Source organism: Saccopteryx leptura, chromosome 2, assembly GCF_036850995.1.
Source record: "Saccopteryx leptura isolate mSacLep1 chromosome 2, mSacLep1_pri_phased_curated, whole genome shotgun sequence".
Lineage (NCBI taxonomy): Eukaryota > Metazoa > Chordata > Mammalia > Chiroptera > Emballonuridae > Saccopteryx > Saccopteryx leptura.
Window position 1 is genome coordinate 159,432,472 of NC_089504.1, and position 25,112 is coordinate 159,457,583.

The window sequence follows — 25,112 nt, forward strand, 5'->3', positions numbered from 1 at the left end:
ACACCTACCTTTTTTTTAAAAAAAGGAAAGAATGTCTCTTTTAACAATTTCTAGAAACTCCATATTATATAAATTAACAAACTGCCTCTGGTATATAAACTAGATTTCTCAAAATATTATATTTAACTGTCAATTCAGGAATAAAATGAATCAAAATAAGGATAGAGTGGTGTAAAAAAGGTACTTCCTAGTACTGTAGAAACAAAGGCCTTACTAACTCTAGGAAACAACTAACCACTCTGATTTTAATAACTAAATTTAAGGCAGGTACACACACACACACACACACACACACACACACACACACACACATATATACACATACACACACAATCAGGCTCATAACACTGTCAGTTCTTTAAAGGTTTTAAGATAGTCAAAATACCCTTGATAAGAAGAAAGTAGTAGGGGTGATCAAGAGGTGCTATAATGTGTCTGCCCTCCCCCGGTAAAATACAGAATTCAGGAAACTCACCGGATGTTTACTATGCTAATACAAGTATTAGAAATAAAGAAAACAATAATAAAAGAAAAAACTTACATCTCTTTAGCCTTCTCAAAATGAGTAACTGCTCAACTTGTAATCTTAATTTTAATTTTGTTAATCTACTTTCTCTCCATCTATGACTGGACATCTATATTTCAGAAATTCAGTTAAAGTAATATAATAAATCTAAAACATACAGCATTAATTATATGTTGTTATTATTATTATGTAGACTACTGAGCTTCTCTAAATACTCATTAGTTTTCCATTAATACAGAAATGAGAGTGAAATATAGCAAAACCTCTACTAAGAACAGTTGGGGAATCAGTCATTCAATATTCATGTCTTGCAGATAGCTGAAGGCTTATTTACAATACAACTCTGAAAACACAAACTTTTTTGGTTAACTATTCTGACAGAATGCTTTGACTGAGGCCAACACTGTGGCCACCGGTGATTACACAGTAAGATGGTATGCTTAGACCCACAAGGCTCTATGTCCCAATCCAGTTGAGATCTCAGATTGTTATAGCCTTTGCTTTTACCTTTTTTCCCTGTCTTCCACACTGCTGGCATACTCTGATTTCATCTCTCTCTTTCATTCCAATAACTGTGTTAGAACCACATCTAAGGAAAGGGTACCTGGTCCTCAGAGCTCTCCTGGATACCACAGAACTCCTCCAAGAGAGGTGAACTAATGTACAGGGTTCTGTAACCTTTATCTTACCATCTGTGGTAAACTTTCCTCACCAGTTTGCTCAGTGGTAGAGTATCAGCCCAGAATGTGGAAGTCCTGGGTTCAATTCCCACTCAAGGCACACAGGAGAAATGACCATTTGCTTCTCCATCTACCCTCTCCCTTCTTTCTCTTTCCTTCTCCCACAGCCATGGTTCAATTGATGAACCTTGGCCAGCTCACTGGCCAAGGAGCTGAGGATGGTTTAGGGGAGTCTCCCCACTCAGGCAGTAAAAATAGCTTGGTTGAGAGCATATCTCCTCTCCTCTCACTTAAAAAAAATGTATTTCCTCAAAAGGAAATTCTGACACACATACTACAATATGGATGACTAGTGAGGATATCGAAATAAGCCATTCACAAAAGGACAAATACTGTATGATTCCATTTATATGAAGTAGCCAGAGCAGTCACATTCACAGAGCCAGAAATTAGAACAATAGTTGCCAGGGGTTGGGGGGAAGAGGCGAATGGGAAGTTATTATCAATGGGTACAAATTTCAGTTGGGGGAAGATAAAAAAGTTCTGCAAATAAATAGTGGTGATAACTGTATAATATTGTGAATGTACTAATGCCACTGAACTGTACACTATTTATAGTGGTAAATTTTATATTATGTATATTTTACCACAACTAAAAAAAATTTAAATAATAGAAATTTACTTCCTCACTATTTACTTTGTTCTAGATAGGTGATATGGTAAGTGCCTTTATGTTATAATGACATAAGTAAAAATGAGCCAGAATGGTTTCTTACAATGATGATTCCAAATTACCATATTACTACTTTTAACATGGAGAAATCTATTTTGTAGAAAATGATCCATAAGAACGCTAGCAAAAGCTCAAAGACAAGAAAGGACCCTAGTCTGGGTAGCCAATTAATATGAAAAGAAATAAAAGCTTGTGGCCTTACTAGTAGGCATATTTCATAGCAACCATCTCAAGTACTTTTTAAAAAACTATTCAGGCTGAAAAAATAATAATTTGGAATTTAAATCAAAGTACTTGTTAACATTTTATTTTTTCTTTTAAAAATTTTTTAAATTTAAATATAGTTGGTGTACAATTTTACATTGGTTATATTATTTTCAGGGGTACAATATAGTGATTCAACATTTTTATACCTTACAATGTGATCACCCCACTAATTCTATTCATCATCTGTCATTGTGTAAACTTATCACAATATTGTTGACTACTGATTAATACTTTGAATTTCATCAGGAAAAACTTGAGGTATTTAAAAACTGCTAAATTTCTCAGCCCATTTCATGTTGTCATTCCAAGTATGTGACTGTCCTGCACTTGCAAATGACAACAAACCGACCTTCCATCTCTCATGTAAGATTCTTTCCAATGTCATCTCAGACCAGAACCAACTTTCCCAGACCGAGCAGGTACTCTCAACTGCCCTATCTATCTGCCCTACATTGGTCTAGTAATTAACCTTGCTCTCTAGATTAAGTAAAAATTTCAAAAGGAACCCACATGGAGCACTGCACACCATATTAGGAATGCCACCTTATAGCTTCTCCCTGCACAGCAAAGTGCTTGGCTCTGAAGTTACTCAACTATCAAACCACAAAGTTCAAGAGGGATTTAATACCATTTAGCACAATATACAGACTACATTGTTTGTTTTTAATTATGTCCTTAAGTGGTCATCTAAAGATAAAGAGAGCTGAATAGGCTATAAACATCTTCTGGAATAAAGGAGACTAGGAAATAATCATATACAAATCTTCAGGTGCCTCTGAATTACAAGCAAAAGTTTATAATCAAAATTGTTAAAACTTTGGCAGTGCATTCATAATTTTTCTAATAATCTATCCTTCTTCTTATCCCACCTCCCACTTTTGTAAATTTTAAAAATGAACTTGCAACAACCTGACCACATCCTTTGTATTTTAAATAATTTTCCACTGAGCCTAGTAGCACCTGAAGCATAGTTACATCAAAATCTTACTCCCCGAAGTCTAATGGTTCAAATCTCCCAGGTAACCAAAACCCTCAGAGACCGTCATCCAATTTAACAACTATGCATTAAGAAAAATATTTTTCTCAATTACAAAACATCACAGTTAATTAACAAATGCTATTTACTGAAAGAAAAATTTCCTGCCATAACAAAGAGGTACCATTTACTGATTCCATGTTCTTTTATTCTCATTGTGAAATATTGGCTAACTGCCAAATAATTACAGAAAGTAAACTTTTAAAAAGTTATAAGACAGAAATTTTTTAATATAAAAACATTTAGCATTCAAATTACCAGCCTACATAATAGTCTTCTGCTTTTTTTGGATTGTATTCATTTAATGTGAACAAAACAGGAAGTCATCATTAGAAAGCCAATGAACTTTGGACAGCTCACCTTTTCTACAGACTAAAGAGTCAAACAATATCTGCTTCTACATCATCTTTCTATAGCAAAGACCAGTCTAGTTCCCACTGTGAAAGCAAAAGTACCCTACAAAAAGCAAGAAGAGTATGAATAGAAGTATTTTTAAAGAGAAAAATCAGAGCTTACAAGGAAACAAGTATCAAAAGAAAATCCTCTTTTTTAAAAAAAAAAGAAGAGCTTTAGCTTGACCTGTGGTGGCACATTGGATAAAGCATTGACCTGGAATGCTAAGGTCACCAGTTTGAAACCCCAGGGCTTACCCAATTGAGGCACCTACAAGAAGTAACTACTGTGCTTCCCACTCCCCCCCACACTTCCCTCTAAAATAAAAAAAAATAAAATCTTTTAAAAAATAAACAACTTTAAATTTTACTTTTAGAGTTTACATTCTATATTATTTTGTATTAGTTTCAGGTGTAGAGCATGGTAGTTAGGTAATCACATACTTTACAAAGCATTCCCCCCATATTTCCATAATACCCACATGGCACCACACATAGTTATTACAATATTATTGACTCTATTCCCTATGAGAAAATTCTCTTTTATATGTCTTTTCTGTTTCTCATTGTACATCTTTTTACTTGCATTCTTAAATTTTTAATAAGTTTTAAGTTAAATATCTGATAATACACAAGTTAAGAAATCTAAAAAGAGCCACACAAAAAAAGGGTGAATTAATAACTCAATAATCAATTATTCTCTTGGCTAATGATGCTATGGATCTTGGAAGAGAATGACCATATCCAGCTTAGTTGTTAGCCAATTGGCTAGTTAACTTAGTCATAGGAAAACAGACTTATTTCACAAAAGAAAATCTTTGAACTTTGTGGACTATGCCCCATACATCCCTACCACAGGCCTTACACTGTTCCCAACTTTCTGTTGTTATATAGGTGTCATCACAGTAAAAGACACACATATAACTTCTAACTCCTCTCCTTTAGCAACAGAAATAAGAAAAGGTACAAGAATACATTAAAAGGCATTTGGAAAGGATAAACAAATTGTTGAAGTACCTGTACTTGCTTCAGTGGAGAACATAAAAAACCCAATTTCTTAGAGGTCTAATATAAAAAGGTATTTTTATCATGTTGAAATTTAAAAAAACAAAAACCACCAGACATAATTTTTAGTTACCTTTATTCTTTTCATTGATAAAATTTTAATAATTTGATAAACCAGATAAATACCCTGTGTATATAAATCAAGTTCACTGCTATCATTTAAAAGGTTGTTAAAAGCTTTACACCCACATTCTTTAATTCACTGAACTTTAAAAAATCAATTTTCATTCAATTTTCTCAGCTAATTCCTGGCTTTAAGGAACTGATTCATCTACTGATATCTTAAACTCTGACTTGCTGGAAAAGTTGATGATTCAAACCTACTGTCTACAAATATACCTGTACTCCAAAAACGGGAAGTAAGAGATTAATATGGGGCCTGTGACCACAAGGGCTCCCAAGAACCGCAGATCCAAACCTGCAAGGTATTGCTTCAGCTAAAAAGTAATCTTCTAAGAAGTCTCCAAGGGCAATTTTTTTTTAGTTATTCTAGATAGCATAAACCATAAAAATTGTTATAAAAGCATTTAGGTTCATGGCAAAATTATCATAACTCCAGGTTTATACACCTGTTGTCCTTGAGCTTAATTATTAATATTGCTCTCTTTTACCTCAAAGGGGTCTTGTTTTGAAGCAAAACTCATCAGTGGTGATAGAAGTCAGTGGTAGTCACCTCCAGGAAGCAGGAGGGGTTTACTGAGTGGGAGTAAATGTATAGGAGGGAGGCCTCTGGGAGGCTGAAAATGCTTTATACCTCAATCTGAGTGTTCTGAGTGTGTTTTTCAGACACATACATATAAAAAGTCAGTGAACTGTATTCTTAATGATCTTATTTTAAGTTAGACCTCCATTAATAAAAAAAAAATTTAAGGTCCTGGCTGGGTAGTTCAGTTGGTTAGAGCATAGGCCCCCACATATCAAGGTTTCAGGTTAAAGGCTGTGGGTTCGATCCCCAGTCAGGGCACATACAAGAATCAACCTATGAATGATAATAACAAATCAATGTTACTTTCTGTCTCTCTCCCTTCATCTCTTTTAAAGATTCAATAAACACTAAAATAAGTGGAATCACAGTATTTTTTTAAATTACACAATTTTAAAAACACACTGAAATAAATTTTTAAATATCTTTGTTCAAATAATAAATGGCATAAAAGCATCGTGGGTATAGCTACCAAGTTTTTTTCCAAATGTATTTTAATGAAGATGCATATTCTGAACACTTTTATGTAAACCTTTCAAAATATACTGATTTATTAATCTTTCACTTTAAAAAGTCACCAAATTTTAGAAATGAAAGTACACAGAAATATGATCTATTCATCCTATAATTTTGCAAAGAAGGAAAACCGTATCTATAAAGGGTAAGAGACTACCCAAGATAAGGCACCTAGTCAATGACAACGGTAGTAACAACTGTTTCCTGATCTTGGGCCACTCCCGTTTCCAAAAGGCCATTACTTTTCTGACACTGTAAACAAATCTGAACTCTGAATCTACCCGTGGCCTAGAGGATTTAACATGTCCCTCAAAACACCAGGCCAACAAACCCCAAAGTACACACACACAGATGCACTAGACTCCCTCCCCTCAAGAGGGTTGGCAAATGAACAACTTCATTTTCAGGCAATTTACTTCAGATGCAATAAAGTAAGTAGGACAATTTTAAAATGCAGTTCAAGACAATGCAGGGATTGACAAAATCCATATTTCCTTTCAAATGTCTTTGATGGTTATTTGGTTCTCCAACTACATCACTGCTAAGTAGGGCTCGAGAAAGATGGCTTGGGACCATTCACCAGCACTGCTTTGAGTGCCCCCACCAGGTAATAACCCAGTGAGTTTGTAAGGTTTTGGTGAGATTTCTAACCGTTTACCAGTACCTCATTTGCCCCCATAAAGCTTATATGTTAAGAAATATTTGTAAAGGTAACTTTGTGCAGAAACATAGGCATAAAATTATTTACTTCTTTTGTTACCTAACAATTCATATTCTTCATCATTAATAGGTCTTGATGTATTTTTGTTGTAATAATCTTCTTGATAATTGTTTTTCTGCTGGTTTTGACAGACATTTTACAAGCTCACTACCAGAACAACAGTACAGTAAATATATATCTTCATGGCTGTCTTAAAGCCATCTACCAGTTCCAGTCCATTTTTAAGGGGCCTATATTTGGCCCTTGAAAGAACTGTTTGGCCACTGTTTCACAGGTTTTACGGCCACGAAACTATTGAGAGGTTATAGCTTAAACCCAAGTCACATATTGTATATTTGCTTTTACTGGTCTTTCCCTCCTTTCTATCTGAAGTTCTCTTGTTAACCTCACCATAATAGAAAATTCGCCACATATAAAGGTTTCATACCTGTGCTCTTTTCTGCCCCTTTAAGAGAATTGCATGTGTTTAAAAATAGGTCTCCTGAGTTAGAAAGCTTCTCCCTTTCAGGCAATTGGGAGAAACATCATTGGCCATCAACAGGGCCCATCCTATTTGAGAATTTCCGGGGGCTCTTGGTGACCACAGCAGTGCACTGTGGGGGGTGTAGGTCAACCACGAGGGTGCTCCACGTAGCTGGCACACAGCATGAGAGAAACTAAACAAGGGCACGTGATCTACTGCTGTGAAGGGCCGAGGGTGGCAGGCAGGATGAGCCAAAGAGGTATTTCCAGCAGACTTTTATACTGCCCATTTGACAGTGAAAATGTCTTTGTGGTGGCATTTAGGAAAGTGTGAGAGAGCACCTCTTGATAATACTGAGCAGCATAGGAAGAGCAAGATCCTGGCAGCAGTGCCAAGAGCTTTCATTTCCTTTGCTCTAGGTAAGATTCATTCAGAAGTACCCACTGTACTTACACTTCCAAAAGTAAGTTTCAGAAGCTAACATGACTTTAATCACCACTTTTGTGAGTCTTCAAACTGGTCCCCTGAAGGAAGGAAAATTTGTGATCATAAATACTAGCCTTGCCATGATGGCAGCTGACATTTCCTCAAAACCTGCAGCTGAGCTGGCTGGGGCTCTGGCTTAGTTATAACATCAGAGAACAGGTAGGGAAATGTGTGGGTTTTCACAGACGTGAGCTCCAGGGGCAGGTGACAGTGCCTAGCTATAGGAAGACTGGTTGTAAACAAGGTCTTTTGTGTATGAGCAGAAAAACACCAGGAGCAATGTTTATAATTGGCTGCTTTTGTTTATGACCTTTGGACATTGGAAGTGATTACAATAGTGTTTAGTGTACACTGGTTTCATCTCTCTGCTATTGACTATGTGTAATGGTCTCATTTTGAGTTTAAATTGAAAAACTGGTGTCTGCTTTTTCTTAAAACCTTCCAACATTAGAGTATATTTCCCTTCAAAGAGTAAGTTAAACTGAGCAGCTGCTATTCATAAAATTTGCTGTACCTGTAAATGGTATGCTATTCAGCCATCTAGCCATTGAAAAAACAACAAAAAACCCAGAAGGTGCACAATCTGCAGACATAATGATTTTCTTCCATGATTAAACCTCTATTAATAGACATGTTAATCCTATGAAGTACTATATTTCTACACAATTAAAATGTATTAGTGGAGAAAATATAAAAGGGATAGTAAAGTGCAATTATTCCTGTAGTAAATTAAGTCCTGATTAGCTGATTATCAAAACATTATCTGATTTACATTTCTATAGACTTATGAAATAGGAAATTGATTTTTTAAGTAGGCTCAGTTGAGATTAAAGTTTAACAAATGAAAAACAATATCATTTCCACTCATATTCTGACTGCTATCCAGACAGGAGAACATTGAGCCTTTGCTGACCTATCCAATGGATAAAACATTAAAACTAAAAAACCAAATATGTTAGGAAATGAGCCTCTCATGTTTGTTCAGGTATATATCATTTTTATATAATTAACTCTATCAAGGGATTAATGTGAAAGTAGTAATGCTTTACTCTAATTTTATATGTAAATACTTGGCAGGTTACAGCACTCTGGTCACATAGCAAAGGACTGCTCCCAACTTTCCTTTCCCACTTTATTGAACTCACCCCCAGTGGCTGTGTTCCTGTTCTGTCTGTCAAGGGGTGGTGGATGTGAGCACCTCAGGATTGCATTCCCAACATGGGAGAAACACGGTTGGATTTTGAGTCCAGTGCTCTATCAGAGGTTATATCATAAAGTAGGGTTAGTCCAGCCAAGACATCTATTGTTAATCTTTCTGACTTCTAGTTTAAAAAGTGTATCCTTTCTTGTCATAGCAACAGTTTCTCACCCCAGTAAGATGAAGGTGAACAGAAACTAGCATATGCCCTCTGATGTGAGCGCCGGGGACTGGGGCAGCAGGAAGGGTTCCCTCTCCCATGGAATGTGACTGACTTATTTATTTATTTGAGCTGAATCCTTGCTGCCTCAAAAGTTTTCCCCTCAGGGATAAGAGCCATGGTCTTGAAGCATCCATTTGTTGCCATGGTGACGTGCCCACTCCTTTTGTTGGTGTGTTTCTATCTACTTCAATAAGCCCCTTCCTGTTATCGGCCCGCTGAAAATGTCTAAAAGTTCTTTAGAGCTAATAAACAGCAGGCATCATTCCTTTCATCTGATCGCTATAGTGGGACCTTGCAAGTGAGCGCGGAGCATGAATCGTACAGCCGCACTAATGGGACGCTGGAGAATGTGCCCGAGTCAGCAACACAAGTACACAAGAGGGCCATAGCCTCTTGCCCTCATCCCAGACTTAAAGTGCTGGGAGGCAGAAAGGACCACAAACAGCTATACCTTGTTTAAACATTAGTGCTATTGACACAGCTGGGTAGCCTTTGTTTCAAAACACAATTTAGAGCTATCTTCATAGCTCAGAATGGTATTTTTGAAAATAGCCCAATTGACTAAAATTGTCCTGTGTTGCTTTGGCCTCCTCCTCCTCCCTCAGGAATGAGATGGAAAGGCAGTTGTTAGGGTTACTTCAATTTAATGTTAATGTTCTTGACAGTATTTATGTCAAATACTACTTTAAGCTCCGTTCCATAGCACATGACAAACTGTCATTTGAATTTCTACCTCTGAGCAAAGAAAGAGCACAGAACCTAGAGGTAAGGCTGTGCAATCACTAAGTGGGGTTTCTGTCAGTCACCAAAGCCAACACCTATGGATAAATCATACTAAGCACTGATTATAAAAATGGAAAGTTTTTTAAAATTAACACATTGAAGAAGAGTTTATTAATCCTTTTGCATCATATGTATGGTGTCTTTAATGGTTTCTACAAAGATACCACATTATTAAAAAAAATTATAGATTTCTTTTGTGACCATAACTCAGAATATTTTAAAGATTTTATTTATTGATTTTAGAGAGAGGAGAGAGAGAAAGGATGGGGGAGAGGAATGGGAAGCATCAACTTGCTTCTTGTATGTGCCTTGACCCGCCAAGCCCAGGGTCTTGAACCAGAGACTTCACCATTCCAGGTCAGCACTTTATCCACTATGCCACCACAGGTCAAGCTAACTCAGAATATTTTAAATCAAATTTAATCTATGAATGGTTTTCCATTTGAACCTCTGCCCTTCTTTATAACAATACATGAATCATTTTTACAAATGTATCACTAAACATATCTATGTACATAAGTATTTGCTACTCTTAATTCAGTTTGAAAATTTATGTCTTTTCTTTTCTTTTCTTTTTTGTACTTTTCTGAAGCTGGAAACAGGGAGAGACAGTCAGACAGACTCCCGCATGCGCCCAACCGGGATCCACCCGGCACGCCCACCAGGGGGCGACGCTCTGCCCCTCCGGTGGGTCGCTCTGCAGTGACCAGAGCCACCCCAGCGCCCGGGACAGAGGCCAAGGAGCCATCCCCAGCGCCCGGGCCATCCCCGCTCCAATGGAGCCCCGGCTGCAGGAGGGGAAGAGAGACAGAGAGGAAGGAGGGGGGGGTGGAGAAGCAAATGGGCGCCTCCCCCATGTGCCCCGGCCGGGAATTGAACCCGGGTCCCCCGCACGCCAGGCCGACGCTCCACCTCTGAGCCAACCGGCCAGGGCCAATTTATGTCTTTTCTATATATCATGGTCAGTCCCATGAGTTTATCAGACAAAGCATTAGTAACCAAGCTGAGAGACATAAATTGTGTACTGTGTGTCAAATACTGGGTGTAGAAAGTGCATGGTTTTTTTATTTTTTATTTTTCTGAAGTGAGAAGCAGGAAGGCAGAGACAACTTGCACATGTGCCCGACCAGGATCCACCCAGCATGCCCACTAGGGGGCGATGCTCTGCCCATCTGGGCCATTGCTCTGTTGCAACCAGAGACATTCTAGCACCTGCGGCAGAGGCTATAGAGCCATCCTCAGCGCCTGGGCCAACTTTGCTCCAATGGAGCCTCAGCTGTGGGAGGGGAAGAGAGAGACAGAGAGGAAGGAGAGGGGGAGGGGTGGAGAAGCAGATGGGTGCTCCTCCTGTGTGCCCTGGCTGAGAATCGAACCTGGGACTTCCACACACCAGGCCAATGCTCTACCACTGAGCCAACTGGCCAGGGCCGAAAGTGCATATGTTTTTAATGGAAATGGTAAAGTACATGGAACAAAGTAATATTTATGGCTTTGACTTCAGTGAGTATACAGCAAAATCTTCACAACTGAAATAGACACTTTTAAAATGGACACTTTCTGTGGTACCATCGTACTTTAAAATAAGGTGTTTTTCTACCATAATTAATGTGCAAGTGAAACAGTTCCTTATGGTGCTTCAGTCCTAGAGCTTTCCGGCCTCCCAATAAATTGCAGCACATGGCTACCTCATTAAAACATGCTTAGAGTACATAACAACTAGTGAAGATTGGATAGAATTTGAATAGCTGAGTAAACACTGATTTTGCCCAAGTGTATGTTCATTATTAAGGAACAAGTGTACAGGCAGCAGATGATATTGCTGTTGGGAGCCTGTCATGACCTAGACATCTTGAAACCCAATTTTAAAATAATTCTAGTTCCCTTTTGTTCTAACAATCTAATCATAGTCCATGAAGGATGTAACTTTAGTGAATTAGCAGGAAGTAGCATCACCATAACCTGACAGTTTCAGCTACCAAGGGCAGGAGTAACTATCAACTATATAAAGGAATGTGAATGTGTGTACTATCAGAGACGCTTTTTTTAAAGGTTGGAATCCTTGTATTTTTTTTATTGTACCTGTGTTCTATTGATTGCCATTCCTAGGCCACTTCCAGATTGTGTGGAGACAAAGACCTGCACAAAGATGTTCTGAGAAGGTCTGTCAGTGCTGATATCCTTCCCAGGACTCGGCGCTCTGGAGCTGTCCTCTCTTATCCTTCCCGGTACTCGGCGCTCTGGAGCTGTCCTCTCTTGTCCTTCCCGGTGCTCGGCGCTCTGGAGCTGTCCTCTCTTGTCCTTCCCGGGACTCGGCGCTCTGGAGCTGTCCTCTCTTGTCCTTCCCGGTGCTCGGCGCTCTGGAGCTGTCCTCTCTTATCCTTCCCGGGACTCGGCGCTCGGCAGCTGTCCCCTCTTATCCTTCCCGGTACTCGGCGCTCTGGAGCTGTCCTCTCTCGTCCTTCCCGGGACTCGGCGCTCTGCAGCTGTCCCCTCTCGTCCTTCCCGGGACTCGGCGCTCTGCTGCTGTCCCCTCTTATCCTTCCCGGTACTCGGCGCTCTGGAGCTGTCCTCTCTTATCCTTCCCGGTGCTCGGCGCTAGGCAGCTGTCCTCTCTTGTCCTTCCCGGTACTCGGCGCTCTGCAGCTGTCCCCTCTCGTCCTTCCCGGGACTCGGCGCTCTGCAGCTGTCCCCTCTCGTCCTTCCCGGGACTCGGCGCTCTGCTGCTGTCCTCTCTTATCCTTCCCGGTGCTCGGCGCTCTGGAGCTGTCCTCTCTTATCCTTCCAGGTGCTCGGCGCTCTGGAGCTGTCCTCTCTTATCCTTCCCGGTGCTCGGCGCTCTGGAGCTGTCCTCTCTCATCCTTCCAGGTGCTCGGCGCTCTGGAGCTGTCCTCTCTCATCCTTCCCGGGACTCGGCGCTCTGCAGCTGTCCCCTCTCGTCCTTCCCGGGACTCGGCGCTCTGCTGCTGTCCCCTCTTATCCTTCCCGGTACTCGGCGCTCTGGAGCTGTCCCCTCTTATCCTTCCCGGTACTCGGCGCTCTGGAGCTGTCCTCTCTTGTCCTTCCCGGTGCTCGGCGCTCTGGAGCTGTCCTCTCTTGTCCTTCCCGGTGCTCGGCGCTCTGGAGCTGTCCTCTCTTGTCCTTCCCGGTGCTCGGCGCTCTGGAGCTGTCCCCTCTTGTCCTTCCCGGTACTCGGAGCTCTGGAGCTGTCCTCTCTTGTCCTTCCCGGTGCTCGGGGCTCTGGAGCTGTCTTCTCTTATCCTTCCCGGTGCTCGGCGCTCTGGAGCTGTCCTCTCTCATCCTTCCCGTTACTCGGCGCTCTGCAGCTGTCCTCTCTTATCCTTCCCAGTGCTCGGCGCTCTGGAGCTGTCCTCTCTTAAGAAAGAAATGAGGCCTGAAATATCATGTGCCCCTCTTCTCTAAGAACTGGAGAAATATGATCTCTCCTGTTCAAAAAAAGCAGCAAAATTAGTACCTCAGCTACGAGGAAGGAGAAATGCCACCTCTCTGCTCCAAACCATCCCATTACTGTCTCATCTATAAGGAAGGAGAAATACTACCTCTCCGCTCCGAACCATCCCGTTACCATCTCTTTAAAATTAATTTTAAATTTAATTAGCTTTAATTTTAAATATTTAATTTTAAATTTAATTAACTTTACTTTTAAATATTAAACTTTTTGTTGTGCCCAATCCCATCTGATGTCAGAAGCAAAGCAGGGTTGGGCCTGGTTAGTACTTGGATGAGAGAAATATACCAAAATCTCTAAAATTTCTTTATAACTAAGACCTGAGCCACCCATCTTGAGTAATATTCAGTAAATCCTGATAGTTTTACTATATTTTCATGTACAGTGTACCTTATTTCATTATCTAAGGTCAAATCTTATCACTTGTTCTTGATAAATTTCTGATTAGGAAAAATGATCTGATTTAGTTCAGAAGGACAAAAAAATACCACATGTCACTGTCTGCAAGATAGTTTGCACCCCATAGTAATATGCCAGCTACTAAGCAGAAATACTGACATTTATGAGTGGTCAGAAGGTTAAAAGAGTTTAGAGAAGGGATGTTGGATATGATTCTGGTTTCAAGAACAAATTGGTTGAATAACTAGAATCATTAAAAATTGCTCTTTCCCCTTTGGCCTTAATTCTTAGAAGGTGATATGGCCATTTTGAGAAATAAGAAATTTAGTCAACTTAGGTAAGAATATAAACATCACTGAAAGTCAGTAGGTTCTCTGACCGAAGTTATGGGACATGGAAACTAGTTACTAGTAGAGTGATAACGGGCAGTTTTCTCAGGGTTTATACTTGGAAGTGTTTGTGCCTACAGTGACAAGACTAAAAGAATACCTGATTACCCTGACTCCAAATTATTTTCATTTAGTTCTCCCCCCCCCCCATTGGAATACTGACCTCAATGAAATTTTAACACTGGTATATTGTGACCCGAACCTTTAAGTCTTTATTACAAGGAAAAGACAAAGTGTCAGAAATGTCTGAACCAAATAAAATTGCCAGTTTTGTATGTCAAAAATGGTTGTCTATCAGCAGTTTTATATGGTTCATTCTAAAACAATGAGAAAGTTCTTCCACACTGTATCAGAGTCCCGCATGGCTCTATCCTTCACACTATTATGTCTCATATGCCCATACTTACTGAAATTCAGCAGCACACTGAATCCTGGTTTTATAACAGTTTGTGATGGTTCACTTCTTGGTTTAGTTTTCCTGTATCTATAAATATACTATTCCTTTATTTTTTTTCAAAAAAAGTGCTGAAACCAGTATTTACCAGAAAAGAATTCACTCTGTATTCAGGTTCTGCAGTGTTTTTGGAAATGTTTAGCTATGGCATGTAGGTTAGCTAAAATCTTTCATCACCCAAGCCTTTTCCCTAACCACATCTAAAGTGACTAGACTGTTCCCTTGCCCAGAAGCTGCATTCTTGAGTACAAAGCTGCTTGGAAAAGCACTTGACAGCTGGCAGAGAAATATCCCAGGTAAGTGTTAGTTTCGATGCAGAATCTGCAGATTATACTCAGCATCTATCAACAAAATAAGGATTAGATTACCTAAAGCCTTAATTTAGCCCCTTACTGACCTGGTTAGCCTGATGCTGCTAGCAAGAAATACAAAACATTTTGGAGCCCTTTAGCAAAACCTATTCCCCTGAGCACAGTTTTAATTCTGAGGCAATTTCCACTCAACCACTTTAAATGGGTTTGCCAGATGAGAGACCATGGAATGTAAAATAAATTCTAATACCAGTTTGTGGCTTAGAATCTTGAGGGTGCAGAAAGAACTAAGATTGTGAAATTGTTTAGAAATGAAGAGGAATCCAGAGTAAAAAAAAAAAGGTTAACAGTCTTTTAAAAAGGGACAAGTTATGTGACTATTAACTGCAGTGAAGGGAGTGAAGTAATGTGAATGGCAGAGAAATTCAGTGATAGCATCAGAAGCTATCAACAGTATTCAAGACCTGTAATGGTTCTGCTAGCATTTTCTTGAAACATCTATTACTTCATTTTATTCTTCTCAAGTCTACTAAACTTGACTTTCAGCCTTCCAACAGTGGCCCCTTCACCTCCTTACTGAAAGTGAGTCTTCCAAAGCTTCAGTGTTCTGTCCCCTGCCCACTGACATTTAGGGCTAACTCTCGACAAGATCATCTCAGATTTCACCCTTTGACTTCTGCTAATGCGCACTGGGCAATGCTTAATGTTGTTTCCTACTATGACCCATTTCCAAAACATTATCATCAGGCTCCAGGAAATACAAGTTTTATAACTTGGCTCACAGGTTAACTGCCCTTTGCAATCCCCTTTAGTCCCCTATTTGAGCCCTCCTGTGTTCCCCAAAGCAGCTGTTCCTCACTTATTGCACTTGCTGACTCCCTGACCTGCCTACAACCCTAGATGTAATCTCCTCAGTCTAAGCAGCATTCCCACATTCAAAACTCCAAAACTCATCTCATCTGGCATGAGGAATAGATGTCTTGCTTCTCAAGGTAACCCCTCTCACCTAACCAAGGGGATTCCATCCTTATTTTAAAATCAACCACCTATATCCACTCATCCATCAACTTATCCCCTTCTGCTTCAAAGATGCACTCAGCTTCTCAGTGTTGGGATGGGGCAACTTGACTTTGCTCAGTCCTGTACATCTAGTATTTCTCAAGATATCCCCAGGCCACATCTGTCAGCTGAAAGTGCCCCTGAAAAACAAAGTTGCTCTAAATGTAATGTGGAATCCTAGAGTGGATCCTGGAACAGATAAACAATAGTAGTGGAAAGTCTGGTGAAATCCAAATGAAGTCTAGAGTTAACAGTAATGAACCAATGTTGACTTGTTAGTTTTGAAAAATGTACTATAATATGTTAACAATGGGGGGAGATGGTTAAGGAAGGGTTATACAGGAACTCTGAACTATCTTTGCAACTTTTTTGTAAGCCCAGAAAAACAAAAAATAGCACGCAGCAGTTTCTTGGGCTCCAGACCTACTAAATCTCAATTCCTGGAGCTGAATCTACATCTACATCTACATTTCATTTCCTTCCTTCCTCCCTCCCTCCCTCCCTCCCTCCCTCCCTTGATTTCTTTCTTTCTTTTTTTTGGAATCTACATTTCTAATAGCCCCAAATGATTCTCATGCAGACTCAAATGTGAAAACCTAGTGTTTCCATCCCTTCCCCTTCCATGCCCCAATGCCCCCCCTCTTTGCTTTACCTCGACTTTGCCTTAGCCTGATTTAACCCTTTAGATCTCTGAACCCTAAGATATGGGCATGACTATTACTGCTCTTTCACAGGTAAGAAAACTGAAGTATTAACTGGGTTAATATGCCGAGGATCACATGGTCCTTAAATGCTGGAAATGGAATTAGACTTCTGTCAGTCCAGCTTCCAATTCTATGCACATAACCATTCTACTGCCTCTCAATCATGTTTCCTTCCATGACACACTAAAGAGCTCTGTAAATCACTACAGCATTATTATCAGTAATACTCCAGGCCCACCTATTTCTCCAACAGTCTAAGTCCCAACAATACCTTTTTTTCCAGCTTGTGACTTTGCCCTTTCCTCTCTTTACCCTTGGGGGGAAATGAGCAATGAGAAAGCACTGGGAATATGTGCCAACTAGAGTCCTGTACAGGTGAGGTACAGAGGCTCTGCCAGGATCCAGCTCAACTACTGTATATGCTCCTCTCCTCCCAATTGTCCTGACCTGTAAACCAATCTCATGTTCCCAGCACTCACTTTGCCATTGAGTTGTATACTCTCATACTGGATTTGTCTTATCTCCCTCAAACACCATTGTAAGCTCCTAATTGCCTATCTTTTCCCATACTTAGGCCTCAGCCCATTGCTGGAAAACAGATATACTGGAATGCTGGAAAACAGGCATTCATATGAGGTGGTGGTTGTGGATTGTAGCTAGCCTGCATCTCACCCAAGCAGCAGCCAGTAAGAAAGTATTCTCATGTTTACTAAGCATCTGTCAGCCAGATAAGGGAGGTGCCACCTCTAAATCAATGTATATATATCATCTGGATTCCCTGACTTGTATTTACAGCCTAGCTGGTGAATAAGTGATTTGGGGAGTTCTTGTTCCCCAACTAGACACACACAACACCACCACCAACATCTACTCCAACAGGTTTGATAGAGAGAGCACAACTGATGTGCCACAAGAATATTTAAAACATTCAGTACCTGACTGTTTTGTCAGGGGCACTAAACTTTTTCCTTAGACTGTCAAATAATGACAACAGACAACACAATAGCCATCCAGTGTGAATGCCCTATCTTGAACCATAAATGTATAAGTCATATAACAGAGTTGCATCTTATTGGTCATGTGGCATAATAAGGTTGTGTTTAATTGGTTAATTCTTGTTACTAGAAATCCATATATACAGGTATAGGCACTTGGTTTTTTAAAAAGTCACTTAGGAGCAAAAAAGTAATTACTATTGGCATTTTTCTGGGTAACTCAATCAAAATTATACTTTTTTTTTTTTGGTCAAATCAGCAAAAAATATATTCTGTGTGTCGCAGAATTTTTGTAATTAGTTTATATGTGCCATAAGAAGAAAAGGATTGAAAACTGCTGGTATAGACAGAGCTGATAAAACACAACACAGTCTTAGACAATGCCTCTGTTCTTTTTTTTTTTTTTTTTTTTTTTTTGTGATAGAGACAGAGAGAGAGAGGGACAGACAGGGAGGGAGAGAGATGAGAAGCATCAATTCTTCTTTGCAGCACCATAGTTGTTCATTGATTGCTTTCTCATATGTGCCTTGACGGGGGGGGGGGGGGGGGGTTACAGCAGACCAAGTGATCCCTTGCTCAAACCAGATGAGCCCACGCTTAAGCTGGCAACCTTGGGGTTTTGAACCTGGGTCCTCTGAGTCCCAATCCAATGCTCTATCCACTGTACCACTGCCTGGCCAGGCGCAATGACTCTGTTCTTATGTGTATTTCCCTTAATTTCATCACGTGAATTATGAAACAATAACAAAATCAGCAGGAGAAACCTATGAAGTATATCAAGTAAAGAAAGTTTTCATTAATTCTGTTTCTGGTAATTGGAATTTGCTTTTCTTATTAATAAAAACATTACCCGTTGTGTTTCAAGTATATCTGAGAAATCTGATGATTAAGTTAGAACCACTATCTCCTCAGATACTCTCAGAAATGCAACCAAGTTAAAAATTAAGAAAGTATATATAAATCTCTCGCAGCAATATATTGGCTGATTGGTCTCCACAGGCAAGTGAAATAAAAGACAGGATCAACAAATGGGACTTTATCAAACTAAAAAGCTTCTGCACAGCTAAAGACAATAAGAACAGAATAAAAAGACAAACTACACAATGGGAGAATATATTTGACATTGCATCTGATAAGGGGTTAATAACCAAAATTTATAAAGAACTTGTAAAACTTAATACCAGGAAGACAAACAATCCAATCCAAAAATGGGCAAAAGAAATGAATAGACACTTCTCCAAAGAGGACATACAGATGGCCAAAAGGCATATGAAAAAATGTTCGCCCTGGCCGGTTGGCTCAGTGGTAGAGCGTCAGCCTGGTGTGCGGGGAACCCGGGTTCGATTCCCGGCCAGGGCACATAGGAGAAGCGCCCATTTGCTTCTCCACCCCCGCCCCCTCCTTCCTCTCTGTCTCTCTCTTCCCCTCCCGCAGCCAAGGCTCCGTTGGAGCAAAGATGGCCCGGGCTCTGGGGATGGCGCCTTGGCCTCTGCCCCAGGCGCTAGAGTGGCTCTTGTCACAACAGAGCGATGCTCCGGAGGGGCAGAGCATTGCCCCCTTGTGGGCAGAGCGTTGCCCCTGGTGGGCGTGCCAGGTGGATCCCGGTCGGGCGCTTGCGGGAGTCTGTCTGACTGTCTCTCCCCGTTTCCAGCTTCAACAATAAAAAATAAAAAACAGGAAAAAAAAAAGAAAAAATGTTCAACATCACTAATGATTAGAGAAATGCAAATTAAAACCACAATGAGATATCATCTCACACCAGTCAGAATGGCGCTTATCAATAACACAGCACAGAATAAGTGCTGGTGAGGATGTGGAGAAAAGGGAACCCTCCTGCACTGCTGGTGGGAATGCAGACTGGTGCAGCCACTGTGGAAAACAGTATGGAGATTCCTTAAGAAATTAAAAATCGAACTGCCTTTTGACCCAGCTATACCACTGTTAGGAATTTACCCCAAGAACACCATAGCACTGTTTGAAAAGAAGAAATGCACCCCCATGTTTATGGCAGCATTGTTCACAATAGCAAAGATCTGGAAACAGCCCAAGTGTTCGTCAGAGGACGAGTGGATTAAAAAGCTTTGGTATATATATACTATGGAATACTGCTCAGCCATAAGAAATGATGACATAGGATCTTTTACAACAACATGGATGGGCCTTGATAACATTATACTGAGCGAAAGAAGTAAATCAGAAAAAACTAAGAACTATATGATTCCATACATAGGTGGGACATAAAGATGAGACTCAAAGACATGGACAACAGGGTTGGGGTTACAGGGTGGGGGGAGGAGAGGGAGGGGGTTGGGGGAGGGGAGAGGTACAAAGATCATGGCTTTTCAGCATTCGTCATATTCCCCTTTAATCCATAGACAGACAGCAAATATTTACTTATGGTGTTTCCACTATAAAGACTGCTGTCTTAGGGACAAATGCTGATGAACTATTTCAGCAGTTACTCCTTCTTCAAAGACTTATATGTCAACATAGAGCTCCATGTTTCATAGGACATACTCAAGCTCACTCCATGCTCCCTGGAGCTTTAACACAAAGGAATGCCCCCCCCTTTTTTTGCTGTATTTTTTCTTTTATTTATTTATTTTTTGTATTTTTCTGAAGATGGAAATGGGGAGGCAGTCAGACAGACTCCCGCATGCACCTGACCGGATCCACCTGGCATGCCTACCGGGGGCGAATGCTCTGCCCATCTGGGGGGTTGCTCTGTTGCAACCAGAGCCATTCTAACAACTGAGGCAGAGGCCATGGGGCCATCCTTAGGGCCTGGGGTGGCTTTGCTCCGGTGGAGCCTTGGCTGTGGGAGGGGAGGAGAGAGACGGAGAGGAAGGAGAGGGGAGGGGTGGAGAGTAATAACACTGTTTTGTCTTTTTCCAAATAGCTTCAGATATATGGAAAAGATTTATATAGGCAGATGGGGATCCTCAAACCCCTCAGCGAGATCTTCTGAGCATGGCTTTTAAGATACCTAGAGGCAGAAAAAGCCCAATAGAGATCAGGGGAACTACCAGCTTTTAGGATACACCCTTAAAGGCTCCAACGACCCAAAGGAGTCTCATAGGATGCCATCTGGGTCCTGCTTCAATAGTGGAGAGGAAGGTCATTGAGCTAAAGCCTGCCAGGCTTACATGCCTCTACTGTGAGGAAACAGGGAAACTGGAAGGTAGGCTTCCCCCTCACTCCTCTAAGGGAGGGTTCAGTCTCTTCCAGCCCTGCTCCAGCCACCTATGACCTAACCTTGCCCAGAATGCTGGGGTTTGCCGCTGAAGGCTGAAGGTGCCCAGGGCCATCAGCCGCATCTACAACACTGTGGACGAGCCTAGGGTATTTCTTCCAAGAAGCAGGTAAACTGATCTCATTCGCACAAGGGCCACTTAACTATGTTTTGCCTGAATAGTCAGGTTTTTTATTCTTCCCTCAAAAATCTCTGTTGTGGGTGTTGATAGTCCTATTTTCTGCTGCTTTGTTTAATATATAGTGTTTCCTTTATCCCTCCTATCTCAATGCCTCACTCATATTTCAGGCTGGGACCTACTTCTAATTTAGATCTCTCTTTCCCCCTTTTGCCAACTTCTATTATGAATCTACCTTTGCCACCCAGCTTAGTGTATCCCAAGGTTCTCTTGACCATGCCACAGTCGCAGAGCTCCAGGGAAAAGCTACCTGGTCTCATCTCTCCAGGCAGAGGATAACAGAAGCTCCATATCCATGCATGCTGCAAATGGCTTCTCCAGTCTACCTGAATCATTACCAGCTAGAAGCAGCGGTCACTGGGACTTGGACATGAGCTGCAAAGTATAGAATGGTGACAATTCCGGTGCCATGTGGACTTTTCCTGGATGTGGACTTTTCCTGGACTCCTTCTCCCTGTGACAGATTCTAACAGACTGAACTGTGGTTGGGTTGCATTTTTCAGGGATTTGGCATGGTGATGGGGCCAACTTGGACATGGTGAACATGTTAAGGACACTACTCTTTTATGGATTCTTGCTGTATTGGCCAAGAGTTTGCTTAAAGGCTTTTAATCACTGTAAAAAAAAAAAAAAAAAAAAAAAGAAGGCTGAATAAAGAAGATGGGGCACATATACACCATGGTATACTAGTCAGCTAGAAGAAATGATGACATCAGATCACTTACAGCAGATTGGTGGAATCTTGATAACATTATGTGGAGTGAAATAAGCGAATCAGAAAAAAACAAGAACTGCAGGATTCTATACATTGGTGTGACATAAAAGTGATACTAAGAGACATGGACAGGAGTGTGGTGGTTACGGGGGGTGGGGGTAGGTAAAGAGGGGGGGAGGGGGAGGGGTACAAAGAAAACTGGATAGAGGGTGATGGAGGACGATCTCTCTTTGGGTGATGGGTATGCAACAGAACTAAATGACAAGGTAACCTGGAAATGTTTTCTTTGAATATATGTACCCTGATTTATTGATGTCACCCCATTTAAATAAAAATTTATTTATTAAAAACAAACAAACAAAAAAAACAGTTTCCCTTAAAGAAGGCAATAAGAAACACAAAATAAAATGTACATGAGCTGAGCCCCTTTGAGAAGTTTTGGGACAGCTATTCCCTTGAAAGAGCCCTTTCCCCCTCTCTCCAATTTGCCCCAGGAGAGGTCATCAGCATCAAAAATGTAAACAGAAGTAACATTGCAAAGCTACCAAACAAAACAACCCCCTTCCCTCACTCAGGGCTGTGGCCTGCTACACATGTGCGACAGGGACACCTACTTGTGGCAGGCAGCTGCCGTGGCCTGGTGGCCCAGTCCTGTCTATGAGCACTGCGCTTGCCTTGGCATAGTCCCAAGTGGCCATGGTGCCGCCGTTCTTGTGGCTCTGTTGCCAGCGACAGCAATAGCAGCTGGTGAATCGCTGCCACAACTCCACAGTCTTGCTGGACCAAATCCAGATGCCCAGACATGATACCCACTAGGAGGCACATGAAGTACTTGAGCATGAGCTCCCAGTACTCCAGCTTGGTGCGTGGCTGGCTGGAGTCTTGGCCTGGGCACACGCAGGTGAGCGCAGCCTTTCAGTTCTCACAATAGTGCTGCTCAGGTAGCAGGCCATAACAATGCTGGCTGGCACTGTGTAGAGCAGCATGAAGATGCCAATTTGGATCATGAGCTTCTCCAGCTGGTCCGTCTTGGTGGCACCCTGCTTGATGACTCTACAGATGCAAAAAAGCAACATGAAACCTGCCAGGAGGAAAAGCGTGCCCATGAGCAGGTAGAGCACCAGAGGGCCCAGCATAAAGCCAGGCAGTGAATTCAGGTTCTGGTTGCCCATGTAGCATATGCCAGCCACTGGATCCCCATCCATGGAGCTCAGTGCCACTTGATGCTGGGGATGAGCCAGATGGGAGTACTGTGTATAGCCCACGATGGCCTCATTGCCCCACTTCATGCCAACTGCAAAGAACCAGGTGAGCGACAGGATGACCCACCAGATGGAACTGGCTATGCGGAAGTAGGCGGAAGTACACCAGCAGGAAGACAGTCTGCAGCAGAGGGCCCTTCCTCTCATAGTGAATGTGGCTGTTGTGCTCACACCCAAATGTACCAGGAAGCCCAAAGACGCACAAGTAGCAAGCTGACAGGAAGATGATGGGCACTCAGAGTAATGGAAGCGTTCCACATATCTATCAGAAAGGTGGCCACCGTGGTGGAGGTGGAGATAAAGCACGGCACTGACCACAGGCCGACCATAAGGTGGCGAACATGTGCTCATCCAGGCTGAAGGAGGACTGGTAGCAGGGCACCGCGCAGTTGGGTACCTGGCCCGTCTGTACCTTGTTGTAGAGCAGGTGAAGCTACTTCAGGATGGGCACCAATGGCTTGCGGCGCTTGCACACCGATGGGGCCCCAGCGGCTCCCGAACCTTCCCAGGACGGCGCCCCTGGCGGGCCTGACCGGGAAGAGTCTAGGGGGCACCCTGGTGGTCTTGCTGCAGTTGTAATCCATGCAGAGGACCTCGGCGTCCCCAGCACAGGGAAGCGGTTGCATTTCATGCACTCCGGCCAGGCTAAGTTGTACTGCAGCATGAGTACAGAGCAGCCGGCCTCGGCGGGTGCACGGAGCGGCAGGGCAGCAGAGGCTTGTGATAGTCGGGTAAGCAGATGGGCGTGTACATGGAGCACAGGAACAAGAGCAGGTCCGGAGAGCAGTGGATCTCCACCAGCGGCCAGAACTGGTGCAACTCCAGGCCCGCCTCGTCCTGCGTGCTGTGGTTGAACTGTTGGGGCACGTGCGTCAGGTTGTAGCCTATGCTCCGGCACATTGGTACGGTGATCGCCTGGCATCCCGGGGCCTTGGAGGCGGCCACTGCCCGGCCTGCCAGCTGCGCCAGGAGCAGCAGCAGCAGCAGCAGCGCAGAAGAGTCAGGCAGAGCCATAACCCCTCCCTCCTCTCGCCTCGCATAGCCCGCGCACCGGCCCTTAGCAGACAGGAGAAACCTGGACCAGGGCTGCCCTCCCCGCCGACTCGACTTGTGTGCGCCACCGGGCCTAGCAACCTGTTGGCTCTTCTTCTCTTCAAGAAATCCGCCCCAAGATAAACTGTTTCAGGAAGGCGCTGCCTCCCTCCGCCCTTAGCTCTTCGCTGGATAGAGTTGTGGAGGGGCAGTTAGGGCAGTAGCATAGGGGGGCGGGGGGATGGCGGCAAGGGGGTCTATCATGCCCCGGGCACCACTTGCAGAGAGGCGCCAAATGGTCTCCAGGACAAACAAGAAACATAGAAGGGGTGGAGGGAGCCAATAAAGTGTCGTGCCCCGGGCGCCAGTTATGTTCGCTATGCCACTGAGTTAGGGCTCCGATTCTAGGGAAAGTATTCTTTAAAAAATTAAGAAAAATTACAACTACTCCCAGTTAGAGGGGAGTCAACGTCTCAGTCCCTGCAAGCGGTCTCTAAACCTCTAGATTAAGCTCTCCATTCTCTTCTCTCCCCTCCACCTCTTGAAACCATCTGCTGACACCCCGCCCCACCCCGCCTCCCTTTCCACTGGGCCCTCCAGGCTGGACCGCGGGGTCAAACCGATCAGCCCCCTCCAGAACAGTCCGAAGGACCAGGGGGAACGGGGAGCAGGGAAGGACCTCCGCGGATCCGGAGAGAAGATATTCTGCAGCTAGCCTAGGGTTCTCCATCCCTGGGACACTCCACTCAGAAACGCGACTCAGAGCCAAGCTGGCAGCTGGAAAATTTGGCGATAGACTGGGTATCCGAGGAGGCGGCACATGGCAGCAGGTGGAGGCGAAGTCTCAGAGAGAGGGTCTGAACGCCATCGCCACAGGCCGGTCACTCACCCTCTCCTCCTCCAGGGCCCCTCGCATAATGCGGGCAAGGCAGAGGCATGCCTTGCGTTCCTCCGGGGTCCTGAAGCCGCTTGTAGGGCGAACGCGCCTGCAGCATCTAGGCGAGAGGAAGGTGGTGTGGTGACCGGGAAACTGCGCTCCTCACAGCACCACGAACAGGCGGCGCTGGCCTCGCCGGGACTGCACGGTACGCGCCTGTCACCAT

At 42.8% G+C, this 25,112-nt stretch overlaps 1 pseudogene; it reads right to left on the reverse strand.

The window, feature by feature from the left end:
• Nucleotides 1-22,286: 22,286 nt before the first annotated feature.
• LOC136391635 (frizzled-5-like) lies at nt 22,287-24,272 on the reverse strand (annotated as a pseudogene).
• Nucleotides 24,273-25,112: the final 840 nt, after the last annotated feature.